The sequence below is a fragment of the Sinohyriopsis cumingii genome, unplaced genomic scaffold (assembly GCF_028554795.1).
Source record: "Sinohyriopsis cumingii isolate HCF-2022 unplaced genomic scaffold, ASM2855479v2 utg000198l, whole genome shotgun sequence".
Lineage (NCBI taxonomy): Eukaryota > Metazoa > Mollusca > Bivalvia > Unionida > Unionidae > Sinohyriopsis > Sinohyriopsis cumingii.
Window position 1 is genome coordinate 3,812,063 of NW_028315875.1, and position 20,165 is coordinate 3,832,227.

Sequence of the window (20,165 nt, forward strand, 5' to 3'; positions counted from 1 at the left end):
TTTCTAAATATCTGTCATGTCTGCAAGATAAGTTGAAACACAATGGTGACAACATCCAGCTGGCCAGCAGGAATCAATGTTATGTCAAAGGCTTTTAAAGTTATATATCCCTTTTATGCATTAGTGAATTATCATACTTTGCCCTCAATTGCATATGGATACAGAAAAATATCTAAAGATCTAGGGCTTACAAGATCAAATGTAAAGGTCATGAGGCAATATTGAAATTTTAGGCGCATGATCCATGGCAGTATCTACTGTTGTCATAAAATGTTAAGCATTAAAACAAGTTCAAACAAGACTATGAAGGTCAAAATATCAAAGGTTAAGGTCATGGTGGTCAGTTGCAAAAATTTTTTTCTTTAAAACAAAAATAAGAAAAACATATGATGGACTGGAATCAAAACTTCTGAGCCCAATTGGCAAAGTGTGCATTGACCATCTTAGGGGATGAGATTAGAAAGGGTCAAAGTTTCATTGTACAAGGTTAAGTGTTGTTCTAAGTATCAATATGGGCTGAGTATATCTTGTGTTTCCCATCAACATGCTGAGTTCATGAAAACAGAAGTTTAATTTTAATATTTATCTAACCCATGTTTTATTAAAATGTATGCAAAAAAACAAGATCTGCTGAATCAAAGATTCCTCTCACCAAAAGAAGTATACCTAGGTGTAGATTCCACTAATATCAATGCCTCAATGCCTTAATATTAAGACAAAATACTAAATTCCATCAAGTCCCAAGTAGGTTAGTGACCTACATTTGATATGGTTGAGATACATCCACATACCAGTTTTAATGAGAAAATGCGAATAGGGATTTAAGACTAAAGTTTTAATGAATGGATATCTGAAAATACAAAAATCACTCAAGTGTAAAGATGGTGTCACATTTACCTAATTTGTCTAGGGTAATGGTATCCCCACTGAAATGTGTCTATATGCCAGGCTTCATTAAATGCTGGTGAAACTGGTCAAAGATAGTTTAATGCAACAGTCACTGAAGCATGAAAATTAATTCACATGTTCCATCTAATGGAAGTGAAAAGTTCCCCCTTTCAATTTCTGTAAAGGAATCATTCCATATAAAGAAGTTACTTTCTTTCTATGTCTTAAATGCTTTTATTTTGGTGTCAATTATCTTGACAGTGTTAGGTTGTATAGAAATGGTCCACTTCAAGAACAAATTTACAAAGTTTGTTTTCTCATTACTGTAGTTCTGGTCTCTTGAAGCAGAGTGTAGATATGACTAAACAATTTTTTAAAGCTACATTAAAAATCCAAATAAATCACACACACACACACTAACACACACTATGTAATTTTGCAATAATGTTGTAAACAGGCATGCAATTATAAAATAATCATGTAATGTGCCTGTATATTTTGTTTAGAATTCCTGTATTTCTGGAAATAAATTCCAATATTCCTTATCTTGTTTGGCATCACAATGAGCTTGACACCCTTCACCATATTTTGTTGTAATAGTAGATCTATTATCTAGTTTTAATTTTGCGTGAGAGTGAATGATTTGGATTTTTAAAATACCTTCAAGAATTGTTCAGTCATTTCACTACAATGTCTGCAATATGGCAATTTATAAAGATGTCTGGCACTAAGGCATCATGCTGCAAACATGTAGCATGGTGTCCCACCCAGTCACATTATCCTGACACCAGGCCAACCAGTCCTAACACTAATCTCTTAATGCTGAGTTTCTAGTCAAGGCAGCTGTTAGTGCCATTTTCATAAGTCTTTGGTATAACTCAGCAGGAATTCGAACCCAGAATCTCCCACATCCAAGATGGATGCTCCAACAACTTAGGCCACTACAGCAATCCAGTTTTTAACTGCATTGTTGCCTAAAGATACAACTCATAAAAACTATTCAACAAATACATGTAATTGTAGAAGGCCTCATGAAAGATTACTGAATCAACCAAATAAGCTTCTTCATTAATATTATTATTATTATTATCTAGTGTCCCATATGTCAATGATATAACAGACAAACAACTTAAAATATAAAAGTCACACAGGAATGAAAACTGAGTCAAATGAACCGAGTTTCAGTACAACCAAGTTAGTTTTGTCAAGTCTTGTATGTACATTGCAATTATTATTAGTGTAGGTAAAAACTTCCCAAGATGCAGTGGGTGTAATCACAGTGAGCTGAAATAACAAGTCACTCAGATATATGACAATTAGGTGGTAAAAAGATAGCTTTAAGTTTTTATCCCTTGAGATGCATCCACAAACTAATTTTCATAGCTGTAACAAGGTTTGGTACATTGTGGGCAAATTGAATGCACAAAATTAAGCACATGAACAAATGGGCAAAAAATCTATATCCCCTTGCCCCTCTAAATTTCATAGGAAAGGAGATAAGGGAAAATGTTAGGTAGGTTACCAAATCCTCTCACACCTAAATGTCTTCACAAACTGACATACACATTTTTGGATGAAATGAACCTAAAAGTATGATCCAGTACAATCTGGATTGAATGTCATACACAGTGATGTCACAATGAAAGCTACATATTGATAAACAAATTCATACTACCATGTGACACTTCTACAGCTCTTTTCTTGACCCAAGTTTACTACATGACCACCATTGTAAACATTCATAGTCATCGATAATTTTTGTCTGGAAGCTTCTTGATGACGGTTAAGGTACAGAGCATTCAATAATCAGGATTGAACAGACTTTGATTAAAGAAAATGAGCATTAAATTTTAAAAGAATAATTTATATTTAATGTAAAATGAGTAATTGCACATACATGACTCATGTGACTTTTGCTATAGATTTACATATAAATAAGCATGAAATATTTAGTAGAAATAATATTCCTGTCAAAACTCAATTTTTGCCTATAATTATCCAATTCAAAGATAAGAAATATTCAGCTGTACAGCAGGAGTCAGACGATAACATGGCCACTTATCCAAATTCAAATCCAGTCAAAGACTAATCTAAGTACCATACTGAAATGGTCTTTACATACATGTAACTGTGCAAATTTATGTATACATGTACAATCAAAAGGAAATATGCAATATTTACCTGTATTAACACATGGTCCTTATATGCAGGTGGTTGCTATAGCTGGTTTGACATCATATTTGTACGTGACATAGAGCACACAGTATTGTAACAATGATTGCTATGATAGTCAATAGACGTAACCAGCAACCCGTCAATTTATAATCTCATACAGAACACCAAGCATCATAAATTAATCAAATCTGTAAATATTTACCCCTGCTGAATTGCAACCAAAGACATATGATACAGGCAAAATGTGATGTGTGCTCATTTGATCAATAATGCCCAGCATCCCGTGGAAAATTATGGACTCAATCCACTGTTGCCATGCAGACCTGGCTGATGTGCAGTAGAAGTAAAAATAAAGGGATATAACATGCACACAGAAAAGCATGTGTTACCACTATAATGTTACAATTATTGCTTATAAAAATACCATACAAATAAATAAAACACTGAAATTTTTGAAACAGAAAAATGTGCTTCACCAGCATATGAATTACTGATGTAAACAGTACACATGATGTCAAAACAGAACACAATGTAACACCAGATGGTACCAGCCTGATCATGTAACAATAGACAAAAGGGAAAGAAAAAAAACAAAACAGAACAGTAAAATCTGACTAATGAAAGATCAAAGGTTTGGAAGACCAGAATTTTATACACAATGTTGAAAATTAATGAGAAATCCCTTTTTGTAGCAGCAGGGGAGGTCTCTCAATCTAAACATGTTTTAATGTATTTGTTAGTCTTTGCCTGTTCAGGCTGTATCTATCTATACAGAAATTAATCTGCCAACATCAATCTGGGAAAAACCTGGAAAAAACTACATTCTCTTGAGGATTGCTTTGTTCAAATGAATCAGTTTTAATTTCAATGCATGTAAGTGTTGACATAATCTTGAAAATGGTGGTACAGTGAAATTTGGGTGCAATGAAATCAATGTATTAAAATCATATGCCATAAAGACAATTCATGTCTGTTGTTATTATGAAGATAACACTATAACTATTGACTAAACATAGGTTAAAATGTTAGAAATACTATATACAACCATACGTAGATTACTGACAAGAATATATACCAATTATTCTGATCGTAAACAAGAGCTTGCAGACTCCTCTTAGACAATGCTAAACACATCCAAAATGCAATGAATGATATCAAAATCTAAACAGCAAGTGAACAAATAGTTTTGAGTAAGGCTGACTTAAACACAAAGTCTCAAACAATATGGTCCCATTATATCTCAATGAACTATTTCATGCTAGACAACAAAAGCAACACTTCCAATTTAAGAACAATTTCAGCTAACTACCTTCCAATCCCAAAGCCAAATAGAGAACTCCTTAAGGAAGAGTTTTCAGTATTCAGGATCACTAACTTGGAATAGAATCCCAAAGGAAATTAGAAAAAGTACAAATAAAAATGCATTTAATTATAATCTAATTCAATAGATGAAAAGTGGAATCTGTTTGAGTTGACATATACATAACATAATTCAGTAACCTTCCATTTTGATGTCTGACTATATTTTTGTTACTGCATATACAAAATGTGCCAGGTTGATGCATGTTCATTCAAATCATTTGTCCATTATGTCCATATATAAATGTGTGTCTGTGTGTCTGTGTGTGCACCTACGTACATGTACTCCGAATATAAATATGCATATAATTGAAGGCCACATTAGGAGGATTAAAGTTTCATGCAAATAATTTTGTCACCCTTTGTAAATATGTCATTATTACTAGTAGTATTAGTATTATGATTTAATATGCTTGGCACAGACATTCCATGATGCACATTTTCTCATCTATCCTTCTGCCCTGAAAAAGAACCCACCTGCCATAAATTCAAATGCCACACCCCCGACATGGCATGCTTATGTTAGAGAATAAGATTTTGACTTGAAATTATTTACCTAATAAACTCCATTCAAAAATGTACACATAAATCTTTGATAAAACTTATTATTTTATATGGTTATGGGGCTTTGGATGGCCAAGCGGTCTAAAGCACTTGCATTTATTTTATTGCTGCTATCTCACCTCAGTCCATGTGAGTTCGGGTCATGGGCTTGTGAAAAAACTTGCCAGTAGCTTCTCTTGGGTTGGTGGTTCTCACCAGGATATTTTCAGGTTTTTCCTCTACCTCATGCACTTAAAAATGGTATTATATCCAAAACATCAAAATTTCATACAGTTTCAATGTGATAATTTTTTTTTATTAACTGATATAAGCATAATCTACACATATATTAGTAGCAGGTATTAGTTTTTCAGATTAAAGGATGACTATAAAAAGAATTTGTCCTTTTTTCGAATGGTTGGAATGAACAACCCAGAAAATATTAATTAAGGGCCAAGTCTCTGAACTTTAACACTTTCATGTGCATGTTGGTAAATTTTGTCTTGTGCATTTGCCACTTAGCCATTTTTGTAGCGAAGATGTGATATTTTACTGTGAGGAAAACTAGTCTTGTTTTTATTGCAGGTCAAATCATGCAATAAAAATCTCTGTCAGTCACTTTAAGTTTTGTGGATTTTTTCAAACCCTGTGATATTTATTATTTATGCTGGATTGAGCAGGTGCAGTGTGATGTGCATGCCTTGCTTCAAACGGCAGGTTCTAATGTGTTCTAATCTCCTCAATCTGTCCGCATAGAAATATGCATACTGTTACAAATGCACAGTGTAAAATCAAGAAAAAAGAAGAAATCAATATGAGAAAAAAAACTAAAGGATCACAGACATCTTTCTTAAATGAGCAGAAAAACATTACAGCTCTTCTTCATTACAATGTGGTAGATGGGGTCCATAACAGCCAAGCTTGTTATATAGAGAAATGTTTTACCATGGGAACTGCCTTGTAACTGAACCACTAAAGTGAGGTCACATTCATACCAAACTGCATTATTTTGGGAATGATCAAAATATGTCAAGTACTGTTTGTAAATGGAAATAAACATATAATACTAAGCTTCATGTTTTTTTACTTCAAACTATATTGTCATACAATTGATAAACCAATTCATGTACAATGTTTTAAATTTGATCCTGAGGCTCATATCTGTGCCTCTGTTGTACCTGGAATCATGCTGTAACGAATCACATTACAACAAGGAAGAGCTAACAGAACATGTTACAAGCTGCTTTCAGTAAGTGTATGTGTGATTTGGATTTTTAATGTAGCTTTAACAATTTTTCAGTCATATCACTACAATGTCTGCAGTGTGGCAGTTTATAGTGATGTCTAGCACTGAGGCATCATGCCGGAGACATGTAGCATGATGTCCCACCCAGTCACATTATCCTGAAACCTGAGTGAGGCTGACCAGTCCTAACACTAACCTCTTAATGCTGAGAACCAAGTGAGGCAGCTATTAGTACCATTTTTGTAAGTCTTTGGTATGACTCAGGCGGGGATTGAACCCATGGCCTCCCACATCCGAAGCAGACACTCTAACCACTAGGCCACCGGAGTGGTTTCATTCAGTAAGTTGCATAGTAGCTAGATTGTTCTACAGTGTAGGAGTTTGTTTTAGATTTTTATAAATTTTATGTCAAATGAACAAGAGATCCAAATTTGTTAATTTTTTTCATCACACTGTGTTACGGAAAGTAATTAGTAAAAGATCTTGCAAAAAGGTACTGAAAATATTAATTATGTCACTCTGTGAAATTTCTTTTTATGATATGATGTCATTGTGCTCATAGCTGTGATTGATATAATTTAAATCTGAATAAAACGCTGACAGCATTAAACCATACTGAAAACATTCACATCAATATCAACAGTGAATGCAGACACAGCTTGATGACAGAAATACTAATAGCGTTTCCAGTCCGACACATCAAGATAAGCAAGTTTCTTCTCAATCATATAGAACAAATCTAACAGATTGGCAATTGTTAAATCTTTCTGTCCCAGTCTGGTTGTCTAGAGTAAGTTAAATCTTCATACTGCAGCCTGTTTGACCTGGGTCTGAAAACTCTTCCTGTCTCAGTCTAGTTGTGTTCTTGATGACAGTTAAATCTTTCTGTCACAGTCCAGTTGTCTTGGATTAGTTAACTTTCTGTCACAGTCTGGTTGTCTTGGGTCAGTTAAATCTGTCTGTCACAGTCTGGTTGTCTTGGGTTAGATAAATAATTTTGTCACAGTCTGGTTGTCTTGGGTCAGTTAAATCTTTCTGGCGCAGTCTGGTTGTCTTGGGTCAATTAAATCTTTCTGTCACAGACTGCTTGTCTTGAGTTAGTTAAATCTTTCTGTCACAGTCTGGTTGTCTTTGGTCAATTAAATCTTTTTGTCACAGTCTGGTTGTCTTGGGTCAGTTAAATTTTTCTGTCACAGTCTGCTTGTTTTGGGTCAATTAAATCTTTCTGTCGCAGACTGGTTCTCTTGAGTTAGTTAAATCTTTCTGTCACAGTCTGGTTGTCTTGGGTTAGTTAAATCTTTCTATCATGGTCCGGTTGTCTTCTGTCAGAAAAATCTCAAGTCACAGTCTCAGGCTGTCTTTGGTCAGTTCTTTCCGATGTCTCTATCTTGATGTGACAGTTTGATGATAACATTGTATAGTGCATTTGGTTCATGTTACATTCTGTCCAATACACATACATGTTAAAACCTTGTACACATTCATACTGTAATGGCATTTAGATATGGTAATTGTTGCTTTCCTTTTCTTTTTCAAACATAGAAAGAAAACAAAGATTGGGATTTTCTTCTCTCATGTGAACTCTCAGCACAGATCCTTTTAATCGATAAAGATCTGCATGCTGTCAAGGATCATGATAGATTTATTAATGTACCATTCATGCATGACTGAGGCAAAGGTCTGTGATGATAATTGTGTGCTAAGTTCTGGTAACACACACTAGAGAGTGTGGGATCTTCCATAATAAACACACAGTTAATATTTAGCCTGGAAATCGCTCAAGCTTGGCTCAATGCAGAATTTTAATTTAAAATGTTGGGGTGGGTGGGGGGTGACTAAGATTGGCTGTTAGAGACTATGAAATAGGCCTGAAGGACACATGGTACTAATTATATGGAAAAATGGGAACCAGCTTGGAAATGGGTGAACATAAAAAGAGCATATATGGGTTTGGCTGACCAGGATTGGTTAATAATGTAAGTTACATTTTATGAAAAAGAATCTTTTGAGAGTTTATCCTATTTGTATGTGAAAAAAATAGAGACATTGTTAAATGATTTATTGATGGAATTTTAGTCTTTTAAACAGCCTTGAGTTTGGAACACTCATTACTAAAATTAGCACCTGACTCTTTGGTGCGGAATTGAAAGCACATGTTTCAAACACATGCAGGTTCAGAAAATGCTGCAGCTCATATCCTTTCCTCAACACAGAAACAGACATCCAGGTTTCATCTATACTGATAAATATAGGTCTGATCATGAGCACTCAAAAGTTTTAAGTTATTGAATTTTTAATATCATGGAGTTTGCATAGGTTTACTATGAGAACTGAACTAGTACCTTGAGTCCTGTAGACAGCCACAGCAATACAGTGACTCCTCATATGCAAATGCAATTAACTTTACTATAAATGCAATCATATGGTTTTATTTGTGGATACCAAGCAAAATTAATACCTTTTGTAAACCACACAGTGACTTTCAGTGGGATATTAAATACCTATTCAGATATATCAACTGTTGCCAAGAAGGGGGAGGGGGAACAGTGTGTAGATTTGACTATGTTAGGTGGAGTGTTTTGCACATAATTGGTTTATATTTAAGCAATACATATATAAAATTTATACAATTTACCATTTATAAGAAATTACAGTAAACAATATTATATTTCCTATTTGTGTTTTGAAACATAATGCTTCAGATATGATCACTAAGGTCTCTTCCACCATGCTTAATGGTGATGACATCTCATGACTTTTCATCCCATTAATTTCTTTCAGTGAATCTTTTGAAAGTTCATATTTTGCATTTTAATAGACTTATAAGTCTACCTTACTTTAGTTTTAATATATATATGTCTTCTGGGTGGGATTTCAGGTAATTTTTGTCATTTAAATCTCTTTTTCTGTAATAATACATGTACATATAGATGGTCACCTTGACCTTTTACTTATTAATTACATAATATGACAAGGCTGGAAATATATTTCAGCATTACATTGAAGAGCGATAAATGGTGATATTGAAAAAGATGATTCTTATTAAACAGCTTTATTTTAATATTCTTTTCTGATTTTCTTTAAAAAAAAGCTCAAATATTTAAATGATGCCTGAAATGCACCACTGATCTTTAGGTGAAGATGAACTTGCAATATAATGTAATATTCACAAATGTAATCTTTGACAAGCAGGACTATGCACATTGCTTACTTTTGTATTGAACTACTACTGCTAGGGTTGTCAGAAAAATCAAGGGCGAATATAGGACAAATGGTACTAATGAAATGGAAAAATGGGAACCAGCCTGGAAATGGGCAAACATAAAATAGAGTATATATGGGTTTGGCTGACCAAGATTGGTTAATAATGTAAGTTATGTTTAGGAAAAAGAATCTTTTGAGAGCTAAGATCCTAGCTGTAAGTGAAAAGACCCAGAGACATGGTTTTATTGATGGAATTTTAATTCTTTAACAGCCTTGAGTTTGGAACACTCATTACTAATATTAGCACCCGACTCTTTGGTGTGGAATTGAAAGCACATGTTTCAAACACATGCAGGTCCAGAAAATGCAGTGGTTCATATCCTTTCCTCTACACAGAAGCTGACATCCAGGTTTCAAATACTGATAAATATAGGTTTGATCATAAGCACTCAAAAATTTTAAGTTACTGAATTTTTAAAATCATGGTATTTGCATAGGTTTACTATGGGAACTGAATTAGTACTGTGAGTCCTGAAACAGTGTGACCATGATCAGTTGTTCAGCCAATCTGCGAGAAGCTTAAGAGAAGACACTCCTGCAGTTCTGATTTATATTTCTACATGTACTTAAAAAAAAAAAAAAAAACAAAGCACAAAAAAAAATCTTACAAAAATTGACTCTGACACTGAAACTAGATTAATTAATATTTATCTCCTATGATCATTGACACCAATGAGGAGAGAAAGAAGGATACACTGCAAAGGAACATTAACCTACCTAATGCCTGCTCATGGTTTAAGTTATTGCCTAGCTTTGCGGAAAAGGTCTCACCATACATGCATATGTTAAATAGGCAGAGAAATGGCTCATTGTTCACAAATATGGAACCGGCTGGTAAACAGCTGTCAAATAAAGCTACTGATTGTGAGAAAAAAATGTCATCAATATTCTCTAATTGACTTATCCCTTTAAATAATTCCAATATATTTGCAAAAACCTTTCTAACACGAACAAATCCACCTTCATTTTCAATTAAGTGCAGGAAAAAGTGATAAGTGTAAGAAGAAAACAATTTCAGTGATTGGTCGTCTTGAGAGAGGCTTCCAATCCTGGCATTACTCTTTAACTTTCAGTGTCAATCAAAAGTAGTTGAGTTTTAGAAAACAATACAAAATACAAAAAAATCAACTCAAGAACAATAAATCAGCCTTACAACCAACACATGTTGATAAATTTATTAGCAAACGTTCATATAAATAATGCAAATCGATAGAAATGTAGAATAGAAAGAGTTAGAAGGCAGATACAGTTGAAATAGCAAAAACAGATATACATGTATAGAGACAGATAAGGGGATAGGTAGGAAAGATTTTGGAAATAGCTCAATTGTTTTTTTTTTTTGAGAGAGAGATAGGTCAAAATAATTTTTAAAAAAGCTCAATGTTTAGAGTTGGTAATCTGAAAAACTGCCCACGGCTAACTTAGGACCAGAAAGTTGAATCTCTGATATGTACTAATATTATAATTACAATGTAACTGACAAGTTCAAAAATAAATATTTATTCATTGTTTGACATTTTTTGGCGTAAATAGTAAATATTTACATTATCATGTCCGCAAAAGAAAATGCAAGACTGGCCTTGACACTGACTACAAAACAGAAATAACACATACAATAGACGAAAGAAACTGTAGCCAGGTAAGCAGAAGAATGTGCTACATATAAAAGGTAATTAAAGGTGTCAGTATATTTATTTTCGTAAGACCTTAACTAGGTATAAAACTTGCAGAACATAAAGCATTAGGAAATGAACATAACCCCTTGTTGGTAAATTAGCATGCACAGCGTTATTGTATTTTACCCAGACTACAGACATTCAATGAAATTTCTTGTATCCCTCTCTCAATTTTGTGGACTTGCCCGATTTGAAGTACTTTGCCAATTATAGCTTGCTTGAACATAAATTGAACTTATCCTGGATGTCAGGTAAGTGGATTTGTAAATCCCTGCATGGATTCTCATGGGATGTGATAAGGAAATTAATTCTTCTTTGCCTTATCACATCTACAAAATTTCCCCAACAAGGCATTACCACAATGGAATACACCTTTAACCATTATCTAACAGTATTATTTATGTACTCATCAGTACTGTCTAAACTTTGGTTTTTTTCAAACATATAATATACAAACCACAAAACTTACCTCTAAAAACAGAAGAATTCTCTTATAATTAGATGTGTAGGTGCTATTTTTCAGGCCAAGGTTAAGTGAAAGCATTGAACAAACTCATCAACTTCAAGTATGGCCCTTGTGATGATGCTCAGTCTTAAAAATCTCTAAAAATACCAACGAAAATATTATCCATGCAGTGACTCAGTTTACATGGTTTGTAACCTTGTGAATTTCACCTGCTTCAAGGTACTGGATCAGACTTTCCAACCCATTCTAAGTCATTGTCTTGGAATTGCTTGCATGATGCATCAAAGTCATTTGCACTATAAAGACCGGTCACACTGGAGTGAACCAAAGTTCAAATTAAACTGCTGTTTTATGTAGAACTGAAGAATTGATGACATGTCCAAGTAATAAGTAACCAGTCACAGATGCTTTTCACAAATTACACAGGGGCAGCACAGGCTGAAGCAGTAGAGGACACAGTTACTGATCAATACATGCAAGCCAATAATTATTTCTCTAGAAGCAATGGCAACAACCTGGCTGAAGCAAGTCTTTCACAGTGCCACAAAATGCTGTTAGACATATCTATGCTGCAGTAAAATAAAAGAATTCTAAGTAAAAACATAACCAGCTAAGTTTATTTATCATTTTTGACTACAGAAATTAATTTAATGATGTAAGATAATTATATTAAACTGAAAAGGGATCAAATGGAAATCATAACTTTTAGGCAATGCATTAATACACTAATTAAGTTTATTGTTTATTTCCTTAATTTTCTGCATTTTTTTTTACGAATCCAGTTCACTATCTGCATGTTCTGATTCACCATGACTTTCCTACTTATGTTAGGCTCTAACATGGAGGCAGCATATCAAAGTATCCATGGTACTGATGTAGCGATTAAAAGATATCATTGGAAAGTGTAAACAAAGACAGCGTTACGTTCAATATTTATTAAAAAAATGTGTACTAAATAATGGTTCAATCATCCAAATTCTTCATGATGTTAATCTGTTTACCAAGTCTAATAAAACCTGACAAAAAACCCATCTCATAAGTGGTAGAAATTCATCCAATCAGATAGAAGATTACCTTATGAATATGCACAGATATCACTCGTAAAAAACTCATTCAATATCTTCAAGACATGACTGTTTCAGTCAAGCTTGATAAAATAAAGCTAATTAGACCCTTTATTAGAAAAGTGGGCCAAGTGCATAATCAAAACTGCCAGTCTTGTAATAAAATATCATTGATATACCATATTATCCTGACACCAGGTCAAACAGTCCTAACACTAACCTTTGAATGCTGAGCACCATTGGTAAGGCATCTGCTAGTACCATTTTTATAAGTCTTTTATAAGTCAAACCTGTGACCTTGCATCTGAGGTGGACCCTCTAGCCACTTTGGCCACCAAAGCAGTCCTTTATTCAAATTCTCAATATTCACAACAGAATGTAAAGTACCTGATGATTTTCATTCTTGGTGAAAAAATTGGGATAAAGTAGGGCTGCTGTTTGGAAAAAAATTAGGCAAGAAGAAAAATAGTATGAAATTCTTGTAAATTAATGACAAAATAAAACTTGTCATGTAAATGTGAACTAATAATAACACCAAAAATAATGCCTTTTATTAACAGAGGATGACACAGTTTAGGTGAAAAACTAATCTACCATCAGGCTGTATACAAATGAGCATACTTATAAATATGCCAAGAAGCACACAAACATTTATATAAATGCATGTACTTATCAGCATGCACATGCAACAATATCCTCATTTTTCCTGCCCCATATAAACGCTCATGTGAACCCACATAGTCAACATAGATGTACTGTACATACAATACCAACTAGTACCAAACAGATGGGTAGTAACTTAATGATCAAAGGCATTTATACAAATAAAGTTGTCTTCAGTCTTACTTTTAATGAACATGTTTCATTAATTCATTATTCATCTACTCCTAAATCAATATATGCCCACACACAGGTACAAATATGTTAGCTCTCTTTCTCATATACATATAATGGTAAGTCAGGGGTGTAGTGATGCATGCTCCCTTACCTTTTGCAATTGCCACTGTACCCTGCATCAGAGTTAACATGCATTCCCTCATTATTTTACTGCATTCTCTCACTTCTTTCTTTAGCACTAGACCACTGTATACAGTCTATATTAATGAATTTAAGTATGTATTTTTGATGCCACTGGACAGGTTAAGTTTGAAAGAAAGAATAGAGGGGGGAGTTCTAATTTCAACTGGTATACCGTTATAAAGCAAAGTTCTCAAAGACCCGACCAGGAAACATTTCTTTTGAATTATTCCTTATTGGTGTGTGTGTATGTGTGGTTTGGATTTTTAACGTAGCCTTAACAATTTTTCAGTCATATCGCTACAATGTCTGCAGTGTGGCAGTTTATAGTGATGTCTAGCACTGGGGCATCATGCCGCAGACATGTAGCATGATGTCCCACCCAGTCACATTATCCTGACACCAGGCTGACCAGTCCTAACACTGACCTCTTAATATGGAGCGCCAAGCGAGGCAGCTGTTAGTACCATTTTCATAAGTCTTTGGTATGACTCGGCCAGAGATCACACCAATGACCTGCCACATCCGAGGCGGATGCTTTAACCACTGGGCCACTGAAGTGGTCATTCCTTATTTGCTTTGGGAATTTTATATTGTTTGGTAAACATGGATCTCAGGCAGGAGTGTTACCAGGTTACATGTGCTATAATAATAACCATAAATATATTGGAACACAGTTATTCAGTATCTCGTACACAAATGCAAACTGAGTTTTTCCTTAACTGGTAATACATGTATCAGCTGATATTTCCATGTTTTCTAACAGGTGTGATATTAACCTAAATTATTTTATTTTTTTAAGATATGCTTGCTTTGATACCGTTTTATTGGTAGAGTCTGCTGCTCACCATGTATAGCCTATTTTGTGCTGAAAAAGCCTACAACAACAACAAATAGTTTGGTTTCATCAGTATTACTTACCAGGCATTTGTCTGTGCACCTTATATAATCTGCTTAGGGAAGCCCATAGAGAAAGAGATTTCTAATGAGATCATTATACTTTGGACATTTTTGTGTCATTTGTAGATGAAACTGATTCCCCAAAATAAAAGGGGCTTATTATAAATAATAATAATAATAATAATAATAATAAAAATAAAATTCAGCCTTGTGGGACTTATTTGTTCTAAGTTCAGACATGGAGTAAACAATTTAAATGTACAGTAATCACAATGGAAAATTTTCAGTGTGCTTCCAACAATTTCATGATCCACCATGTCAAAAGCTTCCTCAAGTCTACAAGTACAAATCATTTATTCAACCTTCATCAAGTGCTTGAAACTATTTATCAGTCAGAGAGATCTGGCAGTGTCACATGACTGATTAGGGTGTAACAGCAAGAGGTTGATGGACATGTTTTTCAATCAATTTTGATAAGTTGGAAGTATCAAAATTGGTTGTTAGTTATCTGCATCTTCCTTAGAACCCGGTTTGTGAATAGGCATTATTTTTGCAGTTTTCCAAATTTTCAAGACAGAATAAGTTGCAATAGTTAAATTACTTATGAACGTTATGCTTTCCGAAAAAGCCAAGGCAAATATTTCTGAAAAAGCAGAGGATTATTTAATATAAAAGTCATAAACCAATTTGATCAAGTCCCCTAGTATCAAATTCAATGAGACACTGAAATTTTGTAATTCATCAAAGCTGTTTTCTGTCACTGGTTCCTTTAATTTTATGGTTATGTAGATGAAAAAAGTCTTTGAAAACATTTGCAATATCAAGTTTATCAGTGACAATGGTGTCACTTACCAGAAGTGTCTGAATTATATTGGACTTTTTTCTCTTTATATTGTGCAAAGCTTCCAGTAGCCTTAAATTAGGTGTTTTTACCAAATCAAAGGTTTTAGTGTATGTGTGATTTGGATTTTTAATGTAGCTTTAAAAATTTTTCAGTCATATCACTATGATGTCTGCAGTGTGGCAGTTTAAATAGTGATGCCTAGCACTGGGGCATCATGCCACAGACATGTAGCATGACGTTCCACCCAGTCACATTATCCTGACACCAGGCTGACCAGTCCTAACACTAACCTCTTAATACTGAGTGCCCAGCGAGGCAGCTGTTAGTACCATTTTTGTAAGTCTTTGGTAAGGTTTCAGTTGTAAGCCAATTATGTTGGATTTTATACTTTCCCTGATTTACTTTTAGTTGTATATATTTAAATATTTAGAGACTACATCCATAACTAAATCAGTCTACAACCTCAAAGCTTCATTTATGTCATCAAAAGTTTTGATTATATTCCATGAAAATTTATTTAGGTCATCAAGAACATGTTCTTCATTAAAAGCTTCTCAATGATCTACAGTTTATTATAGTCATTTATTATAGTCTAGTGAAGTGGGATAGTGGCCACTGATACCAAAATTCCATACTGTAACATTGTCTGCTTGCATAAAAATGTGGTCAATTAACATACTTGATATTCCTGTTACCTTTGTGGGTTCATTTCCAAGCTCGCCTAATGATTCATTCAATTCCACCCAGTTGTTCCTTATCTGAGCAATGCTTTAGTAGTATACATGTTTCTTTCTCTAGCTGTTTAAGAAAAATAATCTATTTGTTTCTCAAAGTTATCATTTCATGCTTTGGAGGAAGGTGGCCTGTAAATGAAATCAACTAGGAATGATTCTGCATTATTTTGTTAAAATTAAAACTGTTAAATTTCTTGCGACTCCAAGTCAGCTTCCCTTTTTGCATTTATATCTTCTATCATATATACAACAAACCATGTTCCTGCATAATGGTTTACTTAAGCCTTGACAAGGAATTAGATTATCATTGTCATCATCATCTGGGAGCCATGGCAGCTCAGTAGTTAGCATTTCAGACACATGACTGAAAGGGTGTGAATTTTAATCCTACCATCGGACCAGCCTGATCGAGTCAGCTATCATGGTGTGTTCTTGGACAAGGTACATTACTGCAATAGCCTCAGCACTAAATAGCTTATTTGTGTTGTTGTGCCATAAAGCAACAAACCAAACCAAATCATTTAATTTAGTTTCAGTGAGTCCTAAAACATGTACATGTATATTATTTTCCTTGGAAGACAACATTAACTTAATCTGGTTTAGAGTTTCTGTTTGTGTCTGAACTGATAACAACACTCTATTTTTCACAGTGGCGTATGTGTCACATGACTAGTTGCACCACTGTAGTGACATTATCTTTTATTATAGTGCCTAATTATGTCTCAGAAAAATATGCATGTATGTTAATATTCCTCTGTAGTTGAGAGGTTCCTTCTCTACTCAATCAATTTTGTCTCTCTGATACAATCACAGGTGCTCTTACTCGCATGCTAGCTATCTCATTGATCTATACTGCCTTTATTTTCTTAAACACCTAGCTCCACAACACAGAGACTATATCTGGGTTTGCTTTGGAACAGCTTTCCATGCAGTATATAATCAAATTCAATATAAAATTGAAAAAGTTGTGATAGTTGGGCCATTTTGGAAACGAGAAAAAACAAAGGGCTGCTGGAAAGACTTGATTTAGTTCATACACCTAAAGTACTTGCCTCTGTGAAAGAAATGTCGACACTATACAGTAAAAGCTACAAGAATCATAGAATAATTTTTTTAGCATTGTGGATTTTCATGCACAAATTTGATAAATTCTTAAGTTATATTTTAGTAAAAATTCTGTTAATAACAGAAATGTTGCGAAAGCCTTTCAGTCTTGTGACTTAAAAACATTTAGGCAAACTGAAAATGTTTTGCAGATAAACTCATAACTATGCAAGAAGATTTTATAAAAGATAGGCTCTTATAATTTTTATTTTGTGAGATAAGATTTGTTGACTCCCATAAGAGTACCTTAGGTGAATGGCTTGGTCTCACAAGTGAACCTGCCACCACTCTGCCTGTCTGTCAGAAATGTCAAGTCACTATACTAAAATTAATCTCCATGGACAAGAAGACCTTCAATAACAGCGGTACAAATTCAGTGAAAAAAATATAAATATGTGTGTTTCTGCTCTGTCAACCATCCCTGTTTATTGTTGCCAACCCTAGCACTTAAAATAAAGAAAAAAACAGAACAAATTCCAAAAATTGATTTGTTCATCTAACTGAGCAGGTTTAGCTGGCAGTACTTGAAGTGCTTAGTACATTATATATATATTCTTTCTTTTTGCCCTTTTTTTAGAATACAATATGGCTGGTACTGCAAAATATGGTCCTAAACATGATGACTTCATAAAAGATAAAAAAAAACCAGCAACAAATGAAAAAGGACTTGAAAATATCAAGATATTAGCAGGGAAATCACAGGCTATTCATTTTTAAAGTCAGACAAGTACAATTTTTCAAAGTGGTAGTCTAGAACAAGTGCTTTCAGCATATTTTAAATCAAGTCAGGCAAACACAAATATTCATACTTTCTTTATCTTTATCTAGCCATCCATGCCTTCTTGGCATAATGAATGCTTGAATCTAACCTCTCTCCATGTATTCATTCACATCCTGTGATTCAACAATATGTGGTCATTGGTAACGATTATACTGCTTGACTGAAAAATGAACTAAGTGACCAAATTATCAGCCAATAAAAACATTCAAGCAAAATAAGTTGGGCATGATTAATTAGCAGTGTTCTAAATGACCTTGCATTTCCTATGCCAAAATAATTGTCCCTGTAAAAGAAGAGGGATAAGGCTGCCAACAATTCTGAGATAACTATTTTTCCAAAGAGACATAAGCTAGACTCTGCGGCATCAAAAAATATATATACAACACAAATATGAGACAAAGAATTTTCAGCCACATTGCAGTGATAAATTATCCATTGCCTGAATTCACTGACTCTGAAGGAAAGATGTTTTGCAGCTACTGCAAACAATATCCCAGTTGGCATGGATTGGATATTCAACCACATATTTATCCTTGGAACTGACAAACTCAGGATTTAATCAATCACACCTTGTGACAGCATAACACTTGCTAGTATTTGTAGAAAATCCATGATGTTGGCAATTCTAACACTAATTTAAGAAAATCAATTTTAAAATTAAATAAGAGTGAAATGAAAATATAAAACAAGAGCTCCCCTTAACAAAGCATATGCCCTAGCTCAATGTGGAAAGCCATTTTCTGAAAAGGAAATGCTGTATGAACTCAAGGAGAAGAACAGTGTTAAACTTGGTGCTAATTGCATGAACAGACTCAGGGCAAGAGACATTGTTCTGTCAACTGTTAAAGTCTCAAGAGAAAAAGTTAGGGAAAGTCTGAATTTCAGCAAGTTCATTTTCATTCTTTCTGATGAAAGCACAGACGCTACCTTATCAAGCAAGATATAGTATACATAAGATACCCTGACAATAAAAAGTTAAGCCTGACAATAAAATGTTAACTGACAATAAAAAGTTAAGCCTGACAATAAAAAGTTAAGCCTGACAATAAAAAGTTAAGCCCTTTGAACAAAAAAACTTGTGTACCTCCTTTTTTTTATTTTTGTTTTCTCTATGGATCAGACTGCATGTATCTGATCAAATATAGGCAGGACAGTGCATTTTGGGACAAGTGAAAATCTAGGTGGGGCAAGTGAACTTTCTCACACCAACTGTCCTGGACAAGTGGGTGTAAACATATTTTATCAGCCATGTATGAGGGTTGTCCAATGCAGGAACTAGAATATCATTTCCAGAAACAAGTGATTCAGTTTTTGAAGACACACACACACTACAAAATTCAAAACAAACAATGATGTTACACTTCAAAGTATATTGAAGGACAGCAGACATATACACACACTACAAAACTAAAAGTAAACTGAATGATATCAAATACACACACACACTACAAAACTAAAAGTAAACTGAATGATAGCAAATACACACACATACACAACAAAACTAAAAGTAAACTGAATGATATCAAATACACACACATGCACAACAAAACTAAAAGTAAACTGAATGATATCAAATACACACACACACACTACAAAACTAAAAGTAAACTGAATGATAGCAAATACACACACACATGCAAAACAAAACTAAAAGTAAACTGAATGATATCAAATACACACACACACTACAAAACTAAAAGTAAACTGAATGATAGCAAATACACACACATCCACAACAAAACTAAAAGTAAACTGAATGATATCAAATACACACACACTACAAAACTAAAAGTAAACTGAATGATATCAAATACACACACATACACAACAAAACTAAAAGTAAACTGAATGATATCAAATGCACAAACACACAACAAAACTAAAAGTAAACCGAATGATATCAAATACACATATCCACAACAAAACTAAAAGGAAACTGAATGATATCAAATACATACACACACAACAAAACTAAAAGTAAACTGAATGATATCAAATACACACACATACACAACAGAACTAAAAGTAAATTGAATGATACCAAATACACACAAACACACTACAAAACTAAAAGTAAACTGAATGATATCAAATACATACATAC

General features: G+C 33.9%; 1 protein-coding gene across 5 annotated transcripts in view; it reads right to left on the reverse strand.

Annotated features, from left to right (window-relative positions):
• LOC149774593 (putative complexin-1) overlaps positions 1-20,165 on the reverse strand; it is a 294,867-nt gene that overhangs the window by 109,394 nt on the left and 165,308 nt on the right. The window contains exon 1 of one of the 5 annotated variants that reach the window (XM_089945115.1): positions 3,070-3,207. The exons of the other annotated variants lie outside the window; for them this stretch is intronic. The gene's annotated coding sequence lies outside the window, so the exon portion shown is untranslated. Of the gene's footprint in view, positions 1-3,069; positions 3,208-20,165 lie in introns of those variants that run through there. 5 annotated transcript variants of the gene reach the window in all.